This window comes from Symphalangus syndactylus, chromosome 19 (genome assembly GCF_028878055.3).
Source record: "Symphalangus syndactylus isolate Jambi chromosome 19, NHGRI_mSymSyn1-v2.1_pri, whole genome shotgun sequence".
Lineage (NCBI taxonomy): Eukaryota > Metazoa > Chordata > Mammalia > Primates > Hylobatidae > Symphalangus > Symphalangus syndactylus.
In genome coordinates this window covers 32,473,000-32,497,295 of record NC_072434.2, presented here as the reverse complement: position 1 = coordinate 32,497,295, position 24,296 = coordinate 32,473,000, and the positions used below count along the sequence as shown (strand labels likewise).

The following is a 24,296-nucleotide window of genomic DNA, read 5'->3' as shown; positions in this document are numbered from 1 at the left end:
CTAAATTTAATGAATTATATGAGGCTGAAAATGTATCCTGAAGATTTAATCCTGAAGATTTAAAACTATTTAAAGCAGAGCAGTATTGTCAGAATCTTTGTGTCTTCAATAAGATATTCTTTATTAATAACCAGACTGGTCTTTGCAAAACACAATTTAGATCACTTCTTTCCAATGTTTACAATCATTTAATGGTTTCCCATTCTTACTTAGGGTATGACTTAGAGCCTATTATAGGACCAGGAAGATACCATATTACCCAGCTCCCTGTTACCTCCCTAAATCCGTCTCCTCTCTTATTTATTCTGTGTTGCTGTATCTCAAACATGCTTGACATTCTGATGCCTTGGGGTATTTGACTTGTTGTTCTAGTACCTGGAACGTTCTTCCTCAGACTATTTTCTAGCTAATCCTTCACTTCCTTCAAATTTTTGTTCAAATCTCGTTGTCTTGGGACTACTTGGACTAACCTATTTAAAGTGAATACCCCAAATCCTTCCAACATTTTTTTCTTTCTTACATTGTTCTACCTTTTTCACAGTAGATATCAGCTTATAAAATGCTGCACAATTTAGTCATTTGTTATGATTACTGTTGACACCTCTCACTAGAATGAGAGCTCCACATTCTAAAAATGCAGGAGATTTTGTCTATTTTGTTCACTCACATATCCACAGAACATATTAAGTTCTTGCATCAGCCGAGGGGTATTGATTAAGAGAAAGAGGAGGAGGAAACATAAGGAGAAACTTCCTAGTATGGAGCAGGAAAGACATCAAGGCCTCATGGAGATGATGAAAGCCTAAAGTAAATAGTGACAATAAACTTTATCTGAAGAAGTTCAATTGTAAAAAACAAGACATAACAAGGTTATGAAATGACAACATTATGAAACACTGAAAGTGTTCATTGATAGAGGGAAAGGCCACTGAGGTTTCCAGTTTTAGTGATAACGTTCAAAATACGAAGTTAAGAAGCTCACTGTGGAGGACATTTAAAGGAGCTCAGTTTTGAACATGTTGACTCTCTTTGATGAAAATATTTAGTAGGAGTGGCAATACAGGTTTATGTCTTAGAAGTTATGTCCATGACGGGACTACTAATTTGGAAGTCATCAACTTAGAGGCAATAATCAATGATGGATACAGACACATTAACTCAAATGCATTGAGTGCATGTTTAATTTGTGTCATGACAACTCTATTATATTTTCTAAATGATAACTCCTTGATAGTAACCAAGATTGACTATGTGTACATAGCCAGAGTTGACAATGTGGTTTATCATGGGTAAAGAATTACTTTTTCCTTAACACCACAACAACTTTTAATTATTCTCCACCTACTATTCCCCACTGATGATACTGAATAGACCTTACTTTGTTTAGAGAAATAATTTATAGTGTTGATATGATATGTGTATGTATAATTAATATTTAAATACAAATTAGTGACAGCCTAAGGGCAAAGGGAATAATAAAAGCATCAAAGAGATTACTTAGGGTTTAAGATAATTTAAATTTTCATTTTATTCTATCATGTGGTTTCACTATTGCCAACCAACACATATCACACGAATACAAACACACACACACGCCTGCCTTTTTTAGAAAGTTTTCTAACTAAAATTGGCATTAAGCTCATACTCATTGACATAGTGATCTTGGAAAAGGGAAGGCAAACTCCTCTAACACTTCATCCTTAAAAGAAGGTAAATAATATTATCTCATTACAAAGAGTCTCTTATATTCACCTACTCTGTTGTTACCAATTCATGTAAGAAAATTAAATAGTAGACATATGTTTTGAGAATATTTGAATATCTTTGTCTTTATGTATTGCTTTACTTTCTCATCATTCGCAATATACAACGATATAAATTTAGCATATCCATTTATAATTTTATTTTATTCTCTATTCTTCACAACCGAATTCACTGATCACTGTCTGGTTTAATATAAAATTTTACAAACTCTCGCACATTATATGAAATAAATCTATCTTTCAATTGTATTCCATTTAAGGACTCCATATTCCTTACTAATGTCAGCATTAGTAAATGTGCCCATACTTATTTAATTCTTTAAAATAATAATAAAATGAAAATGTAAAGAAAATAAAAATAAATTTACTACAGAGATGCTAACTGTGCCAAAACACAGAATAGCAGTTTACTTGTTTGTTCCAACCTATCATTTTTAATAATAAAAGTAACAAATTCCCATGATGGAAATTTAAGCAATGAAATAAAATGCTTTGCTGGAGGAGCAACTGCCATTTTTTCTACTTTTATATGTTTCCCCTATCCTTTTGCCAGACTTGAAAATGGTTGAGACTAGGAGTAATTGCGCTTCAAGACTATTCTTTATTCGCAGCACCCAAATATCATGGCCTTTACCTTTTCACAGTGTATTTCTCATTAATTATTTTGTTTCCTAGTTACATTAGGTTATATCAAAGTAACTTCTGAGTAATTTTATCAGCCATCAGTTATGAACATAAAACACTAGAATACTGAAAAGTACAATTAGCTCTTTTACAATAGAATTATGGCCAAAGAGGCATAATCTAAGACTTTCAATCTGAAATAAATTTTCTCTTCTAGAGACCTACATCTCATCTGGACAACTACAAAATGAATGTTAATATTTAAGAGGGGATTTTGCCTCTCCTATATTGTAACAAGAAAATCACATCTGAAATATCAGGAGTTGAGGTGTGGGAGTAGTGAAATTTGTTACTGATACCTGCATCCTGACAAACTGCTATACCAGTTATTTACTTTTACACATTTTGCCCCTGTTTACCTTACATATACCCTATCATACTGTCCATTTCAATTGTCTCCTTTTCCAGAAGTAAATGTTTCTATTTTTTAATCATTCAAAAAACTTTGGGTTGAAAAGGTAGAAACTATACTAGAGAACATTAACTATATTTGGCTCATATTGAATTTCTGATATCTTAACATTTAATAAAAGAATTGATACGTATTTTTAAAATAGAAATAAAGATTTAATCTTACATAATTAATATTAAAAATTTATTCACTGCATAATCTTTGTTTTTTAAAAATAACATAGTTGCAATTCATATATGCAGCAAATGGCTCATATCTAGAATATATAAATAAATTCTACAAACTAATAATAACATGGCAAGAGCAACACTGAAAACACACTTGACAAAAAGGATATCTAAACATCCAGTAATTTTGAAATAGTTTTCAACTTTATTATCAAACAGCTGGAAATTAAAACATAGTGAGAAACTACTATCCATTCACCAGAAAGTCTTATAAGTATACAAAGCCAGACAATGCCAAGTGGTGACAATATAGTGGAGAAACTGGAATTTTCATATGCTGCTGCTGGGAGTGTAAACTCGTACAATCACTTTAGAAAATTCTTTGAAAGTATCTACATAAGTAGACATAGGCACATTATATGAGCTAGATACACAGCCAACAAAAATGTGAACATGTGTGTACAAAAGGCACTTGCAATGAGGTTGGTATCAACTATTCTTAGTAATCCCAAACAGAAAGATATTACATTAGTGTGTTAGTCCATTTTCATACTGGTATAAAGATGCTACCAGAGACTAGGTAATTTATGAAGGAAAGAAGTTTAATCAACTTGCAGTTCCACACGAATGGGGAGACCTCAGACCCTTAAAACCATGGCCGAAGGCAGAAGGTGAAGGGAAGCAAGACATGTCTTACGTGGTGGCAGGTGAAAGAGAGCGAGGAAGTGCCACAGTTTAAAAGCATCAACTCTCCTGAGAACTTACTATCAGGAGAACAGTTTCGGGGAAGCCACACCCATGATCCAATCACCTCCTACCAGGTCCCTCCCTCAACATGTGGGGATTACATTTTGAGATGAAATTTGGGTGAAGACACAGAGCCAAACCATATCAAGTGGCAATCAGTAATACAATGTGGAAGTACATAGAAGATGTGAATACTGTACTACAGTAAGAATAAATTTTTATGTATTCTGTCCACAGAATACCGAACATGAACAAATCTCACAAATATAATGTTGAAGGAACATTATATAAATGTTTCAATATTCTAACACTAGAAGTTTATTTTGCCTAATCTTGAACTTCCATTAATATAAAGCTCAAAATTAGGCAAAATAAACTTCTAGTGTTAGAATACAGGATGGTGGTTACCCTTTTGATATAGGAATGAGGTAAGAGGGCATTAGGATAAATACTTATGTTCTAGAAATATCCTATTTTTTAATCTAGGATATTAAGGTTGCTAAAATGTTTTCAAATTTGAACACTTTATGTACTTCACTGTATAAATGTTATATGTTACTAACATTTGCTAACAATAATGGGTTAATATTAATTTTCCTTGTGAATTATATCAAGGAAGGTACCACATCATCTATATCTATATTTACATATGTATGGATATCTAGAGATCTATCTACTTACCTGTTTTTATCAATCATTCATGCATATGTACTAAGATGCAAATTTGGATTTTCACACGTATATCCTTTCAAATGTATAATTATTCTAATATGGTTTCACAAAAAGAAAATGCTGAAATCTGACACTGAATGATTATGAAAAACAAACTACTTTTTTCAATTACTAATATGAATTTATTTTAAAATCCAATATAATCTATTTTAAATCACCTGAGTATGTCATTTTTTTTTTATTTCAAGGCTACAATTACTACTGTTCTATAATTGAAGATATACAGATGATAAATTAACTTTTGACTAGGAACTAACAGGTTAATATCCATATTTCATTTTTATTTGTAAGTATGCACTATTCCAAACCATATATTTACCTAGAATGAAAAAAATAATTTTTCCTTATAAGTTCACATCTAAATAGCAATAAAAAGGATGAATAAATTAGCAAGTTATTTTAAATATGCAATTCTTCTTATGATAATTACTCTGCAGGTTTCCTTTGCTTATAGAAATACTTTTTAGAGTATTTGCAAATAAATCATTATATTTAACAAGATAAAAGTTTGTTAAATTTTATAGTTTGTATTCAAAACACAAATCCTAGTGAATATACGGGTATCAGAAAAAGACCCCATAGGTCTACTTGCAAAAAAATTTTAAAGCAAAATTTATTTTAAAACAGTTTGTTTTAAACAATTGTTTAAACTACAGCAAAAGCACTGTTTCCCCAGAGTTAAAAATTATCTGAGGAGTAGATATATGAAGAATTAGGGTATTAAAACTCTCAAGGTGGGGGTGGGTGCGATTGCTCAAGCCTGTAATCCCAGCACTTTGGGAGGCCGAGGAGGGTGTATCATCTGCCATCAGGAGTTTGAGACCAGCCTGATCAACAAGGTGAAACTCTGTCTCTACTAAAAATACAAAAAATTAGCCGGGCGTGGTGGTGGGCACCTGTAATCCCAGCTACTCTGGAGGCTGAGGCAGGAGAATTGCTTGAACCTGGGAGGCGGAGATTGCAGTGAGCTGAGATCGCTCTATTGCACTCCATCCTGGGCAATAAGAGTGAAACTCTGTCTCAAAAAAAAAAACAAAAAAAAACACAACACCCTCAAGATATTCTCAGAAATATAAAAATATCTTAAATTTATTTTATTTTGCCCCAAAGTTTCCATTATGTTTTATTATGCCAATCATAAAATTACAGGGCAATAATTTATTTCTATTATCTCCTTTAATTAACTATAAACTCTCTATTCATAATTATACACAGTACTGGGCACATGCTAGAAATTAAAAATTTTTGGATTAAATTTGTGGTTAAATATTTTAATTTTAGTTAGAAATATTTATTACAAAAGAAAATTTATTGAATTTTTTGGGGAACCTCTTGAAGAAAATGTAGAAGAGCCAATATATCTAAATTATTTAAGCTATCAGAAGTTTGAAATCAACTAGTCTCACCATCTCATTATATAAAAGAGATGCTGTATTTGGAGCCAGGGATGTTATCAAGCTACTTCAGGATCATGCGTATGAAATGAGAGCTAGAACTGGGACTTAGACCTCCTGACTCATAAATCAAATACCCATTCTAAACATCACACTGGCTTTCCAAACTTTATAGTTAACAAGTTTTGGAAACTTTGCCTGGCTTAATCAACGTAATTAGTTCTCTCTCTGTCTCTCTCTGGCAATAAAGTTACAATAAAACACAATTTAATTGGTCTAGATTGATGTGCAAGTCAATTACAATTGTGTAGTATATTGGATGATTCATGAACAAAAAATATTGCTATGAATGTACTGGTTAATATAACTTTGATTGAAGGCTAAATGAATTAACTTTTATTCTAAGTATTAATTTATTAATGCTTTGAAATATAACATCCTGCATATTCTTTTTTTTATTATTATACTTTAGGTTTTAGGGTACATGTGCATAATGTGCAGGTTTGTTACATATGTATCCATGTGCCATGTTGATTTCCTGCACCCATTAACTCGTCATTTAGCATTAGGTATATCTCCAACATCCTGCATATTCTTATATTAGCTCCAACTAGGATTGTGAAGAGTAAAATACAAGTGTTGATTAGTTTCTATTATTTCCTAAAACAGTACAGTCTTTTCTGTCGCCACACATATAAGATCGTTTAAAATTACATATTGCTAAAGCTATTAAATTAACAAAATGCTTTATAAAATTTTGATGTTAAAAAATAAGAATATATATAATTTCCCTTCATTTGTCAACTGAAGACAGGGCCTTATAATATTTTTTTCAATTGTTAATATTGAGTTTAAAGGTAATTTTACCATTTAATATTTTTCCTCTGATAGTCATTAAGTGTTATTTCAACATTCTATTATGCACTTAACATCAGACTGTAATTCAATGTAGTCCCACTTTTTTACCCAGTTGAAATATTTCTGAGCTTATTTTTATTTAAAAAATGAATTTTCAAACATATTATTAATTATAAGATGCGTTAACAACAAAATGTTCATCTCAGAATAAATATTTCAGTAGGAAAATGTTTCTTAATTTTCAAAATTGTTTTAGTATTTACAGTATATTTTGTGGGAAAAGTCAAAATTCACATAAAAATGCTACATGTCCTCAAATAAAAAACATATCAATGCAAAATTTTCTTGCATCTCAACACAAAAGTAAGCATTATACTTAGTGTGTTATACATAATTAATATAGTGACTTAAAATATATTTAACACTGTCAATATTTTCTTGGGCCTTCTCCAAACATATAGATACAGTTTAAAATAGTGTATGATATATTATCCATCCAGGATGACTCACATCTTCACATAAAAAGCACAAACATGGATAAACACATTCAGTGCAAGGGAACTTATACCATTGTTGAATTATGCATCTATGCAAATTACTTGAAGCTTACAACTATATCCCCTAATTTTATCCTCATAATTTCAATAAACCAATTTTTAAAAATATTAGAAGTTTATAGAACTGCATTTTTAAAAGGTAGCGTTTGGTTTTTATATTTGCCTTTTACAGGAAAAATAGTGGTACTTACATACATAAGTGGTACTTACAACATAAGGATCAAAAGTATGATGACGAACAATATCATGTATATCCATAAAATACATGCAGAATAACTGTGAATTATAAAATTTAACCATAGGAAAAAAAATATAGAGCAAAATATATTTATTTGAAGTAAACTGAGGATTACGTGAGAATAATACAAAAAATAAGGCACACTATTTAGGAACAAAATTGAGTATGTCTTCTTGAAGAGCAATTGCTTCAGTGCAGTTTTCACTTGTGTTTGTCACCATGAGGCCAGGCACGACTATAATGATTGGCCTACTTCTTCATACTCTATAAATTATCCTCTATCAAAATAATACACAAGCACACCACCAACAACTATCCCCATGTAAACCTATTGAGAGAGACTATGCCAATCCTTCCAGTACACATTAAAATATAAAACTACACAATGACTAGACAACAGAAGTTTTCTCAGGTTCTTAAAGTATTGATTTAGTGTGATATGGAATAAGCAAAACTGGACACAATTTAGTTAGGACAAAGTTGCCAAATAACATCAGGACCCCTTTGTGCTTAAACCATGGTTGCCATGGAAATTAAATGTGTGGCACTTGATTGGTCTGTAAATTCACTCCTACAGATGTTATTTTGACTTTTTTTTTTAGATAACACAGAGCTTAAAATCACAGCAATTATAAAAAATACATGTAGCCATAAAAAAGCTTTCATTACTTTCCTAATTGCATGAATATAAATTTAGAAAACTGACATTTTTATAAAAACTACATTTGTGACAGCTATAACTGATGGTGTTACATGAATGGTAAACTTGAATTGCATTACAGGAAATCTAAATGGATGTGTTGTTACTCTACAGTTGGCTAATGAGTTTTCTGAGGTTTTCAATATTAATAATAAGACAAGTAAAGTTTTATTGCCATAGGGAGTTACAAACAATAGGTACAGTTTGCAACCTGGTTCAGGGCTGTGGCATTTCCCTTGCACTCTGGTGAGAGTTACTAGGCAGCGACCGCAGTTGTTACAGCCACTGTCCAGCCTGAATGCCACTTTTCCTGGGCCAGAGAAATGATATTTCAGGGAACTCAGGAGCCAGGGTAATTTTCTGTTTCTTTACATTCAAAAAGTGTAATCTAAAGCAGCATTGATTATATTTATTTTACAAATGAAAGCTATCTGAAGAAGTAAAACATTAAAGACTGATTTTACTTTTTAATCTTTATTGTTTGTTCTATGCATTTCAATCTCATTGCCTTTTATTGTCACTGTCTCTCATCACCCCCAGATGGGACTGTCTAGTGGCAGGAAAACAAGCTCAGGGATCCCACTAACTCCACATTACAGTGAATTGTATAATTATTTCATTACATATTACAATGTAATATTAATAGGAATAAAGTGCACCTTAATGTAATGAACTGGAATCATCCTGAAACCATTCCCTCCACCAAGTTCATGGAAACAATTTTCTTCCATGAAACCAGTTCCTGGTGCCAAAATGGATGGGGACTGTTTGCGTAGACTAACTTATAATTGTGCAAATCCCACTAAAGTTGCAAAAAAAAAGTCTGTTGCCAAGACTGGGAAGCAAAATGTCACACTAAACAGAACTACTCCCTTTATTAATTCCTACTTCCTACTCTATAATTTTATTTATCAAAACATTTCTACATCTACCCAATCTGCTCGATTGATACTCACCTAGCGTCTCAGTCAAGCAAACTGCAAGCTGATGCTCTAAATGATACAAAAACTTAGCAATTGAATTATCTGTTTTGCTTTCTTTGGCAGAGTAACTAAAAATGTTCAGGTGCAAATGTCAAGTGCTGAATGAAGTAAAAGCACCTATCACCATCCTGGAGGACGATGGCAGCAGAATCCAGGGCACTGACAGCTAATCACAGCTAGCAGTGCACACAAAGCAATCTGTCACTGTCAAAATCCCAACCAACAGTCTTTCCATAAGATTCTCTGCTATACTAGGGTACTAAAGCAGGGAACCTCATTAGATACACACATTTTGGTTGTTTAACATTTAATACAACTATTTCACTATTATTACTTTTAATTTTCTCCTACTCAATGTAGGAGCCAGTGTATTAGAATATATCTCGAAGTTCCCACTATTTTATTTTGAGTAAATAGTTCTACCAAGCATTTTCAATTTCTCCTCTGAAATTCTATATTTAATATTACTCTTCTGAAATATTTATTTAAACATATCTTATTGCTTATGATTAAAAACTTAAAACTTTTTTTATTATAGCCGTTTGAAGTTTCAGCATCATCACGTATTTCTGAATTCCTTAAGCATATCAAAAGCTTCTGTCCTAAATAATACGACAACTAATACCTGCGCACAGACTAGCTAAAGTTTTATACTGAGGCCATCATATTCTACATTTGTCACCCAATTAAACAAGCACCCGAGAGAACTATAAAGCGCAGCACACTAAAACTCAACAGACTCAGGCATAATTAGAAAGACAGAAGTGGATTTCTTGTTTCAACTGGCCATTAGAGAAACTTTTCTGTCATTTCTTTTTTTTTTTTTTTTCAGAAAAATAAATGGGCTTTGCTCACAAGAAAAGTTAATACAAATCCAAATTCTTTAGCAACTTATCAGTAAAAGTCAGCAGTAATATGATGTTAAAAGAACAAATCTAATTATATAGGAGAAAGAAGAAACATGTAGTGTGCATGAATTACAAATAATTATTAAAATACTAAGTGCCAGGGGAAAAAAAACAATAAACCGGCCCAAACTCTCTGCAACATTATAAATATTATAATCATATTATCCAGTGCTGCCCACTCCCCCAGTTTTCTTTAACTGAAACATCATCAGCTATGTTAAGATAATTCTTTATCTTAAAAAATAACAAAAATGGAAAGGACAAGAAGTTTAGTGATTTTGTTTTCTTTATTTTATTATACTTTTAAGTTTTAGGGTACATGTGCACAACGTGCAGGTTTGTTACATATGTATACATGTGCCATGTTGGTGTGCTGCACCCATTAACTCATCATTTACATTAGGTATATCTCTTAATGCTATCCCTCCCTCCACCCCACAACAGGCCCCAGTGTGTGATGTTCCCCTTCCTGTGTCCATGTTCTCATTGTTCAATTCCCACCTATGAGTGAGAACATGCAGTGTTTGGTTTTTTTGTCCTTGCGATAGTTTGCTGAGAATGATGGTTGCCAGCTTCATCTATGTCCCTACAAAGGACATGAACTCATCATTTTTATGGCTGCATAGTATTCCATGGTGTATATGTGCCGCATTTTCTTTATCCAGTCTATCATTGTTGGACATTTGGATTGGTTCCAAGTCTTTGCTATTGTGAATAGTGCCGCAATAAACATACCTGTGCATGTGTCTTTATAACAGCACGTTTTATAATCTTTGGGTATATACCCAGTAATGGGATTTTTAAAGTATGTATTAGTTGGAAAAACATTTTAAAAATGATTAAAAATCCAGTGTGAAATATAACTGCAATTTTTGTGTTCCTCTTCTTTCTATAACCTTTCCACTATATCTTCATCTCCTTACATCATTACCTTCTTGACTATTTCCTCTAGAGACCAGAATCCCAGAGGAACTTTGTATCCTCATGGCACCTTTGGGACTTCATGAAGCTTTAACTGGCATCAAGGGTTTCTTAGATTGCAGCCAGTCCACTAACAATTTGCTCTGGGGTCAATCATGGTTATAAAACCACAGGTCTATGAATTTTGGGTCTCTAGAAGTTGTCTTTAACCATACAACCAGGTGATTGTTAGCTCACTTAACACCAAAATGCACCAAGTTAGAAAAAAAAATCAAAAAGGAGAAAAATGATTCCTCACTTGGTAAATATTTCAATTTATGTGTTTTACATTTTTCTATGGAACAGACTACAAACTAAAATTACTATTCATTCAAATTTAATTTACTTAATATTATTAAGGGAAAAACTTTTGATAATATATTGAGAATTTGGCTTTCTGCCATGAACTAAACGAAACCTGATGAAATGTAGGAGCTGTTATTTTAGCTGTTTTATGTGGCTTGCCTCCTTTCCCTACATTAATTTAATTTTACTTATTGATGTAACTGTTGTGCCTCCTACCAGCAGACCCTTTCATCACTCTCTAAAAGCTGGTTAAAAATCTATTATCAGTGAAGAAACCAGATAAGCAACCTAGGTAGATTTGTTCCTGAGTAGTTTCTAAATGAAAAATTACAGGAATCTCACACATCTAAAAGAATGAAAATTATGAAGTCTCTTTATATTACTCAGGCACCTTCTCCACTTGCCTTTTTGTGTTCTGACATATTAAATATAGTTTAAGCTATGAAGAATAACTTGAAAATGTTTAAAAATTATATATTTCAAGTTACAAATATCCATATTATACATAATCATATTGTTATGCTAAATTTTCTAGCACAGAGCATAAAGCAATTCGGTTACCAGAAAAAAACACATCATAAATTTAAAATTGGTTTGTATTTTCAGGTTTGTCACTTACTAGCTGTGTAACTAGAAGTATGAAGCTCCTGAGCCTCAGGAGTATTCTCCCCAGATATAAAGGTTAAAATAATTTACCTGAAATACCTGGGGAAGGAACATATCTTTACAAATATGTATTTTTGTTTTAGAAAAAGGAAGCAGATTCCAAAGCGTAATTTTTTCATTAGTCAACATTGTGGTAACAATGTGCCAGTGTTCCTAGCTATCAGAAATGGTGCACTTTGTCTATGCTGATGGATGAATAACTGCACAGAAGAATTGCATTTCACAGATATTGGTACTTATTGGATTTTTGAAAATATACAATAAATTACAGTTAAGCATATTTACCTTATAGTGCTGCAGAATGCCAGAACTCATCTATCCTATCTAGCTGTAACTTGGTATCCCTTAACAAATCTAGCCCCATCTTCCACTCTCCCCTGTATTTCCCATACTTCTCACCCTCCAATACCCACAATTCTACTCTCTACCTCTGTACTTTTAGGAATTCCTTTTTTCTTTTCCTCCCACATGTGAGTGAAAGCATGTAGTATTTAGCTTTCTGTGCCTGACATCCTGCTTAACATGATCTCCTCCAAGCTATTCCATGTTAGCGTGATATGATTCTACGGATTTTTTAAAAAATAAATTACCTACTTACATTTCCAATATATTTCAATGTCACAGACCGTTGGGGTCTGATATTTATGGGTACCCCCTAGACACTCTATCTTGGACAAAGTTTGAACTTTGTCATTTGTACCTTGAGCCACATGAGAATAAAACAAAAGTAGTTCAATCCATCTGATTCAGCAAATGCTATGGAGATCTCAGTGTCCCCTCTTTGCATAGTTTCTTTTTTCTTCTGGTTTCAGAATATCCTTCCTATCAACTTATGAATACACAGAAGAATTCTTTTATTTTTAATCCATAATTTTAGTTATTTTAGTTATTTGGTGGGAAATCTCTGTCACCTCTTGCTATTAGGTTGGTGCAAACATAACTGCAGTTTTTGCCATTACTTTTAATGGCAAAAAAGTACCTTTGCTTTTATTTTCCTTTTATTTAATTCATTGTATTGATTTAGTCAAGTTGCTATTTATTTTTTATTATAATTTAATTTAATCTAATTGCACATCTGCCTCTCATTAATAATTTTCTCCCCTTTGCCAATGCTAATTGAAACTTCTTACTCTGATATAATATGAAAATTATATTTCACCAAAAAACTCTATTCCATAATGTGCCACCTGCCCATTAAGATGCTATCATCTTAATTTTTCGTTCTTTCATTCTCCTATCTCTACTCTACACCTACCCAGGGTACTTTTGGAATTTTTGTATTTCTATCCTCCCCTCCTTTCAAAAATGTTTCAAGAAAAGACTTTTGTATGTTTGTCTATTTTTTTTCTGATTGTATAGTTCTAAACTAGGATACCAATTTTTTTTTGCATTATGTCACTTTTGTTATTATTTAAAACATAGTACATATATTCAGAGTCTATGAGTTTACATGGAGATTTGAACTCTGCCTATATTTATATACATTCAAACACACACACACACTCATACGCTCACAAATACCTCTATATATTGTATTGCATATTACATCCTAAATTAAGTTTTCTTATATTTTTCTTTCCTTTCATCTTATGGTTATGAGACAGACTTTCTGTTAATTTTTATTTGTAACAATTCTCCATTAAATAATATATTATTCTCAAAAGCAAATTATTTGAGACTATAGTTCTCAAATTTTCAAGAATTTTCCCTATCAGTTATATTTATTTAGAGGCTTATAGTGATTTTTCTAAATGATATTGCTTTTTGTGGGATGCCTCAGAGTATGTGTTGCTATTTTTTTTTCTTTATTTGCTCATTTGGACTCCAGTTCAACTGCAAGAATATTATAATACTTCATTGGTAGCAGCCCTTAGAGTATTGGAAGACTACTAGAGAAAACCATGCCATGCAGCTGTAGCTTAAATAGAACAGCAGTAGCCTATTAGTTCTCAGATAAAAATCATGTCACATTCATTTATGTAAGCCTATTCCCCAGCAGCCCTAAGCACAACACAGACACTGAATAAAACTTCACCACATATGCACATAAATTGGGTAAATTGTAGACTTCCAGACAAACTTACCCTTATATAGAGTACTAAATATTTTTATGATTTCTAGCAATTACAGGATCACTTACTATGTATACATTTTGCTTTAATTTCTAATATTATTAATTCAAGTAAGAGCAATTAAATGTTTTCACTAATCTTATTTTTTAATGGTGATATGTTACCGTCAGTTTATTTTTTTATTTTTTATTTTATTTTATTTTATTATTAAAACAAAAAAATTAAGAGATTTTTCAAATGTAAAAAATAGCAACTGACTTCTGTTATAAGCATCAAAAAAAGTAAAATGGGTTAACTTAAGCAAAAATAGTAATGTATTACATAAAAAATATGATAATTTTATAATTTCCAGCTTTCTTTTAGATCATCATTTTCAATGGACAGGATTCTATTCAGTTTTCAAACTTTAACTTACACCAAAGGTGAACGCGTTTCAGAATTTGAACTGAATTGTTTAAGCCATTTTTGAGTTATGTGAAGGTGAGAGTACATTTTTCATGCACCTAGTTAAAGCAGCCCCCAACCTTTTCTACTGATGCAAGCCACAAAAGACTAATGCTATATATTATATAGTCAACAGGATTATTAAATTTCTCACCAAAACCTCTAAATTTAAATGGAAAAAATCATTTTTAAGATGACAAAATTTCCATTTATGAGTCCAAAAATTGCGAATAGAAGGTTGTAGTTTAAAAGGAAAGAAAATACAATTAAGGTCAACTCAGATTTCGGTCTAAATTAGATAGAAAATGGATATAGGACAAATATCAAATTAGTGTAGCACTTCAGAGCAGAAATGTTATGAAGTTAATGCACTTTAAAATTTAAAAGTAATTTAACCTCAACCTTTTACAATCCACCTAGAGGGAAAAGCAGAAGCTGAAATAGAAATTCGATGCCAAGCACATCCTCTAGTGAGTTTTGATCACTTAAAACTTGAGCTCCTCTTAACCAGCATAATGGGTAAAATATCCATTATGAAGTGGCATAAAATAAATTTGGAATTATATATCACATCACTAATTATTTCTTAAACCTAGCTAAGTTTTATTTAATTCCCTGAGCAAAAAATGTTCAAATTTAAGATGGAGAAATAATATATTAAATGTTTAGAATGTTAAGGGCGAAAATATGGTGTCTTTTTTAACTTGACATTTGTCAATGGCATGTCATATTTTTAAACTCAATTTTACTCCAGCTTACTTGGTGGTTTTGGATCTCTATTCACTTCCTTTCCAGTTACCACCAACTTGATAAGCCTGTCCTTTATGTCATTACTCAAGTCAGTGATGAAATGGTTGAATAGGATGGGGTCAGGGGTATTGCATCATTCATTTATAGAGATCATTATCTGTCGGCATTATATGTAATAGGAAGTAAGAGACTCTCCAAGTACTGAGCAGCTCTGTAGTATGGTTTAAGATAGTATTGTAAGAATTTAGCTTGGAACAGTATGAAGGCTGCATTTGCATGATAATGAACAAAGCCAGGAAGTTATACAATGTGTAGTGCCTGAACTAGCTCCGATTAGGAATAGAAGGGAAGAAATGGAAACCAGAGAAATCAGCAAAACCCATCCACTGATTAGATACAGAGAATAAAAGGAAAAATGGCATACAAAGAGTTATTTGTAAACATTTATAATTGGATATAAATGTGATAAACTGAAGGAAACATTTTCAGTTACTGATAATGTTAGAAAATAACTTAGTTTTGGTCGGTATAGAGTTGATGCTTGATAAAATATAAAATAGACAAAACATATGTTCTTCTTTGATGAAATTTCTTATATGTCAATACTTCATTAATAAAAATTACATCAAATGCACAATTATTTATTAGCATGTAAGAAAACATTCTCTGATCCAGAGAATGAAGTCTCTCCTTTCAGAGGCCTCTAATGTGTTTTGCCTCTATTCCTTAGACCATCATTAATATCTCTGCCTCTATTGCTACAGTTTATATTTCCATTTAAGCCACTGTGATAGGTTGCATTGGTGGTCAAAACATTTTCTGATGCTCTATATCCCCCATATATGGGATACCTTCCTCTAGGGAAAGAATAAATCTTCTCTCCAATGAGTATCAAAATCAGGGTAGTGAAATCCAGCTATCTGATATGTAGGTAATAAAATAGTGTACTGTGTGCAGATAATTTTTAGATAATATTCATAAAAAGAAAACTAGACTGCTTTCCATTGTTACCATGTACTGGCAATTCTAAATGCTGTCAGTAAGATAATCCACCCTCCAAAAATGTTTGTTGGTCCAAGTTCTAGACAATTGTCTGGACTCAGGGCAGCCCTTATTATGTCACTGTCTCACCTTCTGACCTCAGGATTGACCATATGTCTTAAATTGACCACTGGCATGAAAACAAGCTGAAGGAACAAATGCCACTCTTAAACATAAGCTTTAAAAACCATCATCTGCCTCTGAATTTTCCACTTTTCCCTTTGCTAGAAAGGACTCAAGAAGAGGTCCTCTGTTAGCTGGCTTTTAGGGCAACTGTAAATAGCCAGTTAGTTTGCAACAGATATGTAACATGACTGAAAAATAAACCTGTGTGTTTTCAACCACACTGGAAATTTTTTAAATCATGACATAACTAGCTATTTCTTTCTAAGATAGCACTATCACGAACGTTAACATTGCTATCGCGATGCTGTCCCTATGTCACGCTAAACTGACAGTAAATTGTATTTAGGACATCCATTCCCTCATACCATACCTCGTACCATATACTTTTCTGTAAATCTAGAAATACTGAAGTCAATAAAAGATGTATTTTGAAGATGGTCTTTCCTAGGATCCCAAGTGATGTCATTTGCGGGTAGGGGAATCAAACTTTCTTTTATCTCATTTAGTTATGAAAAATAAACCTTTTTTAAGCAAATAAAAGGCAAGTCAAGAACGCCTAGACCTAATAATACCAGTACCAACAATTCTTGACAATAGTCTTGGCAAAATTTTAAGTGACCACTCAAATAAAGAGGGTTGTCAAATGTTTGGATTCCTGAATTCATTTCATTCCTTGACATATGGGAAGCAGAACCTTAGAATGTCCTACAAACATCTTTTCCAATCACCATCCAGTGATTATGGGTGAAAATACATAAATTCACCAGAAAACTTAGCTTATATCTCAGGTTCAGTACATTTTCATAAGTTTTAATACAGGCTTCTTGTATTGTATGTAGTGTGGTTTTAATAAGGAATATGCCCTTAACTTGGCATGGTGGCTTACACCAGTAATACCAACAATCTGGGAGGTGAAGACGGGAGGATCTCTTGAGGCCAGGAGTTCGAGACCAGGCTGGAAAACACACTGAGACCCCATCTCTATAAATAATAATAATAACAACAATAATAATAATAAAATTTTAAAAAGTAAAACACCCTTAATTTGGTTCTCTTTTTAGCAATTGGTTTCTTTTGGAAAGGGTACGAGGATTTTGAAATTTCTACTCTCTAACCAAGTTATTTTTCTGTGTTAGAGCTTATTCCTGAGTCCTATGTATTTGCTTGAACTTGTACTTACAACTATGAGCATAATTTTTAAAAATAACATTTATAAAGCACTTAATATGTGCCAGATAGTGTTCTAAGCACCTTAAAAATATTAACTCTCCCTATTTTCCTGACAACGTTATGATGTAAGTGCTATTATTATCTTTCTTTTACAGATTATTAAACTGATACATAGAGATGACAGTTAACTGAGCAAAATCACACAATCAATACGTAGCGAGATTGGGACACCAATCTAGGGCCATGTAGCTCCAGAATTAGAGCTCTTCATTTCTCTTCTCTTCAGCCTATTTCTGATATCATATGCCATGCTGAACGATGGGGTATGTACAAATTGTGTAGAGAAATGGGAAATAAGGAGATACTTCTGTCGAACACTTAACTCTCTGCCTAGGAATGCAATAAAATAAATAGAAGAAAAGCATGTATATCTAATAATGACTGTGTAACATCTATTGACAGGTAGATAAATCAATTTCAGAACAATATGGGAGGAATAGAATGCAAAGGTGTTTTTTTCATTTCACTTAATATGATATTTAACAGTATTCTTTAACAACCACCACCAAAAAAACATAAAAAGAGATGGCTCATAAACCATGCTCATACATTTCAAAACCAACAAATAGTTTCCTTATTTACCAGAGATCTGATCAAATGTAGGCAAACTAATCCAGTTTTTCTCTTTATTCAGACACTGATGATTAATAAAAAGGTGATTTTGAAAACATTGAGTTCTTATTCATTCAATAGATGAGAGAACACAAGACTCTCTACTGAAGGTTTGTCAGATACACTGTAACACAGATTTAATAAAAAGTCACTTTGTATATAGTTTATAAATATATTTTTTCCTTCTAAGCACCTTTATTACTGGCAGCTGATATTTCACAAATTCACCAAAATACATTCAACAAATATTTGTTGAGTGTCAGCATCTACAATGCTGCTGTGTTCCATGCTCAGTTCTGCGAGCACTTCAAAATGAGAGAGATTCTGCCAAAGAGCTTTACCAATTAGTTACACTGATGGGATTTCCTAGTTTAGCTGTGCTGTGATCTTGATGCATTGGAGACCATGATGTAGAATATACAGAATTATTATGAAAATAGATAGCAACTGTGTGTTGTTAAAAATAAGGTATTTCCAAAAGAGTGTATCGAGTTTTCTTTCTGCTTATTGAAAGAGCTGTTACTCCACTACACTGAAGCAGAAGAAATATGAGGATGTAGAAAGATTAAGGCCTATTGGGGATTCCTGTGAAAATTTTCAAAGCTGTTTCAGCATACATGCTAAAGTTGTTACCACTTAACTAATTTTAGCAATCTGAAACACTGGGATTGCTGCAGTTTCTGATTGCCACAACATCATCAATTCTGCTCATGCTGAGTTAGGTTCATTTAATTTCAATTAGCATTTATTGAGCTCCTATCTTATACTGAGCTCTGATTGGAGAGATGAGAGAATAAACTACTTATGTAATAAAATAAGTGCTCGATAACATTATGTTGCATAGCACTTTCAGATGCTAGTTTATTATTATTATTATTATTATTATTATTATTATTATACTACTTTAAGTTCTAGGGTACATATGCACAACGTGCAGGTTTGTTACTTAGGTATACATGTGCCATGTTGATTTGCTGCACCCATTAACTCGTCATTTACATTAGGCATTTCTCCTAATGCTATCCCTCCCCCTGCCCCACACCCCACGACAGGCCCTGGGGTGTGATGTTCCCCGCCCTTTGTCGGAGTGTTCTCATTGTTCAATTCCTACCTATGAGAACATACGGTGTTTGGTTTTCCATCCTTGTGACAGTTTGCTTAGAATGATGGTTTCCAGCTGAATCCATGTCCCTGCAAAGGACATGAACACATCTTTTTTATGGCTGCATAGTATTCCATGGTGTATAAGTGCCACATTTTCTTAATCCAGTCTATCATTGATGGACATTTGGGTTGGTTCCAAGTCTTTGCTATCGTGAACAGGGCCTCAATAAACATATGTGTGGATGTGTCTTACAGTAGCATGATTTAAATTTCTTTGGGTGTATACCCAGTAATGGGATCACTGGGTCAAATGGTATTTCTAGTTCTAGATCCTTGAGCAATCACCACACTGTCTTCCACAATGGTTGAACTAGTTTACACTCCCATCAACAGTGTAAAAGCATTCCTATTTCTCCACATCCTCTCCAGCATCTGTTGTTTCCTTTTTAATGATTGCCATTCTAACTGGTATGCGATGATATCTCATTGTGGTTTTCATTTGCTTTTCTCTGATGACCAGTGGTGATGAGCATTTTTTCATGTGTCTGTTGGCTGCATAAATGTCTTCTTTTGAGAAGTGTCTGTTCATATCCTTTGCCTACTTTTTGATGGGGTTGTTTGTTTTTTTTCTTGTAAATTTGTTTAAGTTCTTTGTGGATTTTGGATATTAGCCCTTTGTCAGATGGGTAGATTGCGAAAATTTTCTCCCATTCTGTAGGTTGTCTGTTTAGTCTGATGGCAGTTTCTTCTGCCTTGAAGAAGCTCTTTAGTTTAATTAGATCCAATTTGAATATTTTGGTTTTTGTTGCCATTGCTTTTGGTGTTTTAGTCATGAAGTCCTTGCCCATGCCTACGTCCTGAATGGTTTTGCCTAGGTTTTCTTCTAGGGTTTTTATGGTTTTAGGTCTAACATGTAAGTCTTTAATTCATCTTGAATTAATTTTTGTATAAGGTGTAAGGAAGGGATCCAGTTTCATCTTTCTACATATGGCTAGCCAGTTTTCCCAGCACCATTTATTAAATATGGAATCCTTTCCCCATTTCTTGTTTTTGTTGGGTTTGTCAATGATCAGATGGTTGTAGATGTGTGGTGTTATTTCTGAGGCCTCTGTTCTGTTCCATTGGTCTATATATATCTGATTTAGTACCAGTACCATGCTGTTTTGGTTACTGTAGCCTTGTAGTATAGTTTGAAGTCAGGTAGCATGATGCCTCCAGCTTTGTTCTTTTTGCTTAGGATTGTCTTGGCAATGCAGGCTCTCTTTTAATTCCACATGAACTTTAAAATAGTTTTTTTTTTTCCAATTCTGTGAAGAAAGTCATTTGTAGATTGATGGGGATGGCATTGAATCTATAAATTACCTTGGGCAGTATGGCCATTTTCACGATATTGATTCTTCCTACCCATGAGCATGGAATGTTCTTCCACTGGTTTGTGTCCTCTTTTATTTCGTTGAGCAGTGGTTTGTAGTTCTCCTTAAAGAGGTCCTTCACATCCCTTGTAAGTTGGATTCCTAGGTATTTCATTCTCTTTTTAGCAATTGTGAATAGGAGTTCACTCATGGTTTGGCTCTCTGTTTGTCTCTTACTGGTGTATAGGAATGCTTGTGATTTTTGCACATTGATTTTGTATCCTGAGACTTTGCTGAAGTTGCTTATCAGCTTAAGGAGATTTTGGGCTGAGACGATGGGGTTTTCTAAATATACAATCATGTCATCTGCAAACAGGGACGATTTGACTTCCTCTTTTCCTAATTGAATACCATTTATTTCTTTCTCTTGCCTGGTTGCCCTGGCCAGAATTTCCAACACTACATTGAATAGGAGCAGTGAGAGAGGGCATCTCTGTCTTGTGCCTGTTTTCAAAGGGAATGCTTCCAGTTTTTGCCCATTCAGTGTGATATTGGCTGAGTTTGCCATAAATAACTCTTATTATTTTGAGATACATTCCATCAATACCTAGTTTATTGAGAATTTTTAACATGAAGCGCTGTTGAATTTTGTCGAAGGGCTTTTCTGCATCAATTGAGATAATCATGTGGTTTTTTTCATTGGTTCTGTTTATGTGATGGATTATGGTTATTAATTTGCATATGTTGAACCAGCCTTGCATCCCAGGGATGAAGCTGACTTGATTATGGTGGATAAGTTTTTGATGTGCTGCTGGATTCAGTTTGCCAGTATTTCATTGAGGATTTTCACATTGATGTTCATCAGGGATATTGGTCTAAAATTCTCTCTTTTTTTGTTGTTGTGTCACTGTCAGGCTTTGGTAGAATGATGCTGGCCTCATAAAATGAGTTGGGGAGGATTCCCTCTTTTTCTATTGATTGGAATGGTTTCAGAAGGAATGGTACCAGCTCTTCTTTGTACCCCTGGTATAATTTGGCTGGGAATCCATCTGGACCTTGACTGTTTTTGGTTGATAGGCAATTAATTATTGTCTCAATTTCAGAGCCTGTTATTGGTCTATTCAGAGATTCAACTTCTTCCTGGTTTAGTCTTGGGAGGGTGTAGGTGTCCAGGAATTTGTCCATTTCTTCTAGATTTTCTAGTTTATTTGTGTAGAGGTGTTTATAGTATTCTCAGATGGTAGTTTTTATTCCTGTGGTATTAGTGGTGATATCCCTCTTGTCATATTGCATTTATTTTATTCTTCTCTCCCTTCTTCTTTATTATATAGTCTTGCTAGCAATCTATCAATTTTGTCAATCTTTTCAAAAAACCAGCTCCTGGATTGATTGATTTTTTGAAGGGTTTTTTTGTGTCTCTCTCTCCTTCAGTTCTGCTCTGATCTTAGTTATTTCTTTTCTTCTGCTAGCTTTTGAATGTGTTTGCTCTTGCTTCCCTAGTTCTTTTAATTGTGGATTTCAGATCTTTCCTGCTTTCTCTTGTGAGTATTTAGTGCTATAAATTTCCCTCTACACACTGCTTTAAATGTGTCCCAGAGATTCTGGTATGTTGAGCCCTTGTTCTCACTGGTTTCAAAGAACATCTTTATTTCTGCCTTCATTTCGTCATTTATCCAGTAGTCATTCGGGAGCCAGTTGTTCAGTTTCCATGTAGTTGTGTGGTTTTGGGTGAGTTTCTTAATCCTGAGTTCTAGTTTGATTGCACTGTGGTCTGAAAGACAGTTTGTTGTGATTTCTGTTCTTTTACATTTGCTGAGGAGTTCTTTACTTCCAACTATGTGGTCAACTTTGGAATAAGTGTGATGTGGTGCTGAGAAGAATGTATATTCTGTTGATTTGGGGTGGAGAGTTCTGTAGATGTTGATTAGGTCTGTTTTATCAGAGACTAGGATTGCAACTTTTGCTTTTTTTTGCTTTCCATTTGCTTGGTAGATCTTCCTCCCTACCTTTATTTTGAGCCTATGTGTCTCTGCATGTGAGATGGGTCTCCTGAATACAGCACACTGATAGGTCTTGACTCTTTATCCAACTTGCAAGTCTGTGTCTTTTAATTGGGGCATTTAGCCCATTTATATTTAAGGTTAATATTGTTATGTATGAATTTGATCTTTTCATTATGATGTTAGCTGGTTATTTTGCCCATTGGTTGATGCAGTTTCTTCCTGCCATCAATGGTCTTTACAATTTGGCACGTTTTTGCACTGGCTGGCACCGGTTGTTCCATTCCATGTTTAGTGCTTCCTTCAGGAGCTCTTGTAAGGCAGGCCTGGTGGTGACAAAATCTCTCACCACTTGCTTGTCTGTAAATGATTTCATTTCTCCTTCAATTATGAAGCTTAGTTTGAGCTGGATATGAAATTTTGGGTTGAAAACTCTTTTCTTTAAGAATGTTGACTACTGGCCCCCACTGTTTTCTGGCTTGTAGAGTTTCTGCAGGTAGCCTGATGGGCTACCCTTTGTGGGTAACCCGACCTTTCTCTCTGGCTGCCCTTAATATTTTTCCCTTCATTTCAACCTTGGTGAATCTGACAATTATGTGTCTTGGGGTTGCTCTTCTCGAGGAGTATCTTTGTGGTGTTCTCTGTATTTCCTGAATTTGAATGTTGGCCTGCCTTGCTGGTTGGGGAAGTTCTCCTGGATGATATACTGAAGAGTGTCTTCCAACTTGGTTCCATTCTCCTGAAACTTTCAGGTACACCAATCAAATGTAGATTTGGTCTTTTCACATATTCCCATATTTCTTGGAGGCTTTGTCCATTTCTTTTCACTCTTTTTTCTCTAAACTTCTCTTCTTGCTTTATTTCATTAATTTGATCTTCAATCGTTGATACCCTTTTTTCCACTTGATCGAATTGGCTATTGAAGCTTGTGCATGTGTCGTGTAGTTCTTGTGCCATGATTTTCAGCTCCATCGGATCATTTAAGGTCTTCTCTACACTGTTTATTCTAGTTAGCCATTTGTCTAATCTTTTTTCAAATTTTTTAGCTTCCTTGTGATGGGTTCGAACATCCTCCTTTAGCTAGGAGATGTTTGTTATTACTGACCTTCTGAAGCCTACTTCAGGGTTATTCTCCATCCAGCTTTGTTCTGTTGCTGGTGAAGAGCCGCAATCCTTTGGAGGACAAGAGGTGCTCTGGTTTTTATAATTTTCAGCTTTTCTGCTCTGGTTTCTCCCCATCTTTCTAGTTTTATCTACCTTTGGTCTTTGATGTTGGTAAACTACAGATTGGGTTTTGGTGTGGATTTCCTTTTTGGTGATGTTGATGCTATTCCTTTCTGTTTGTTAGTTTTCCTTCTAACAGTCAGATCCCTCAGCTGCAGGTCTGTTGGGGTTTGCTCAGAGGTCCACTCCAGACCCTGTTTGCCTGGGTATCACCAGTGGAGGTGGCAGAACAGCAAATATTGCTGCCTGTTCCTTCCTCTGGAAGC

At 33.8% G+C, this 24,296-nt stretch overlaps 1 protein-coding gene across 6 annotated transcripts in view; it reads right to left on the bottom strand.

Moving 5' to 3' along the window:
* BRINP3 (BMP/retinoic acid inducible neural specific 3) overlaps positions 1-24,296 on the bottom strand; it is a 378,045-nt gene that overhangs the window by 140,567 nt on the left and 213,182 nt on the right. The window lies entirely within an intron of this gene.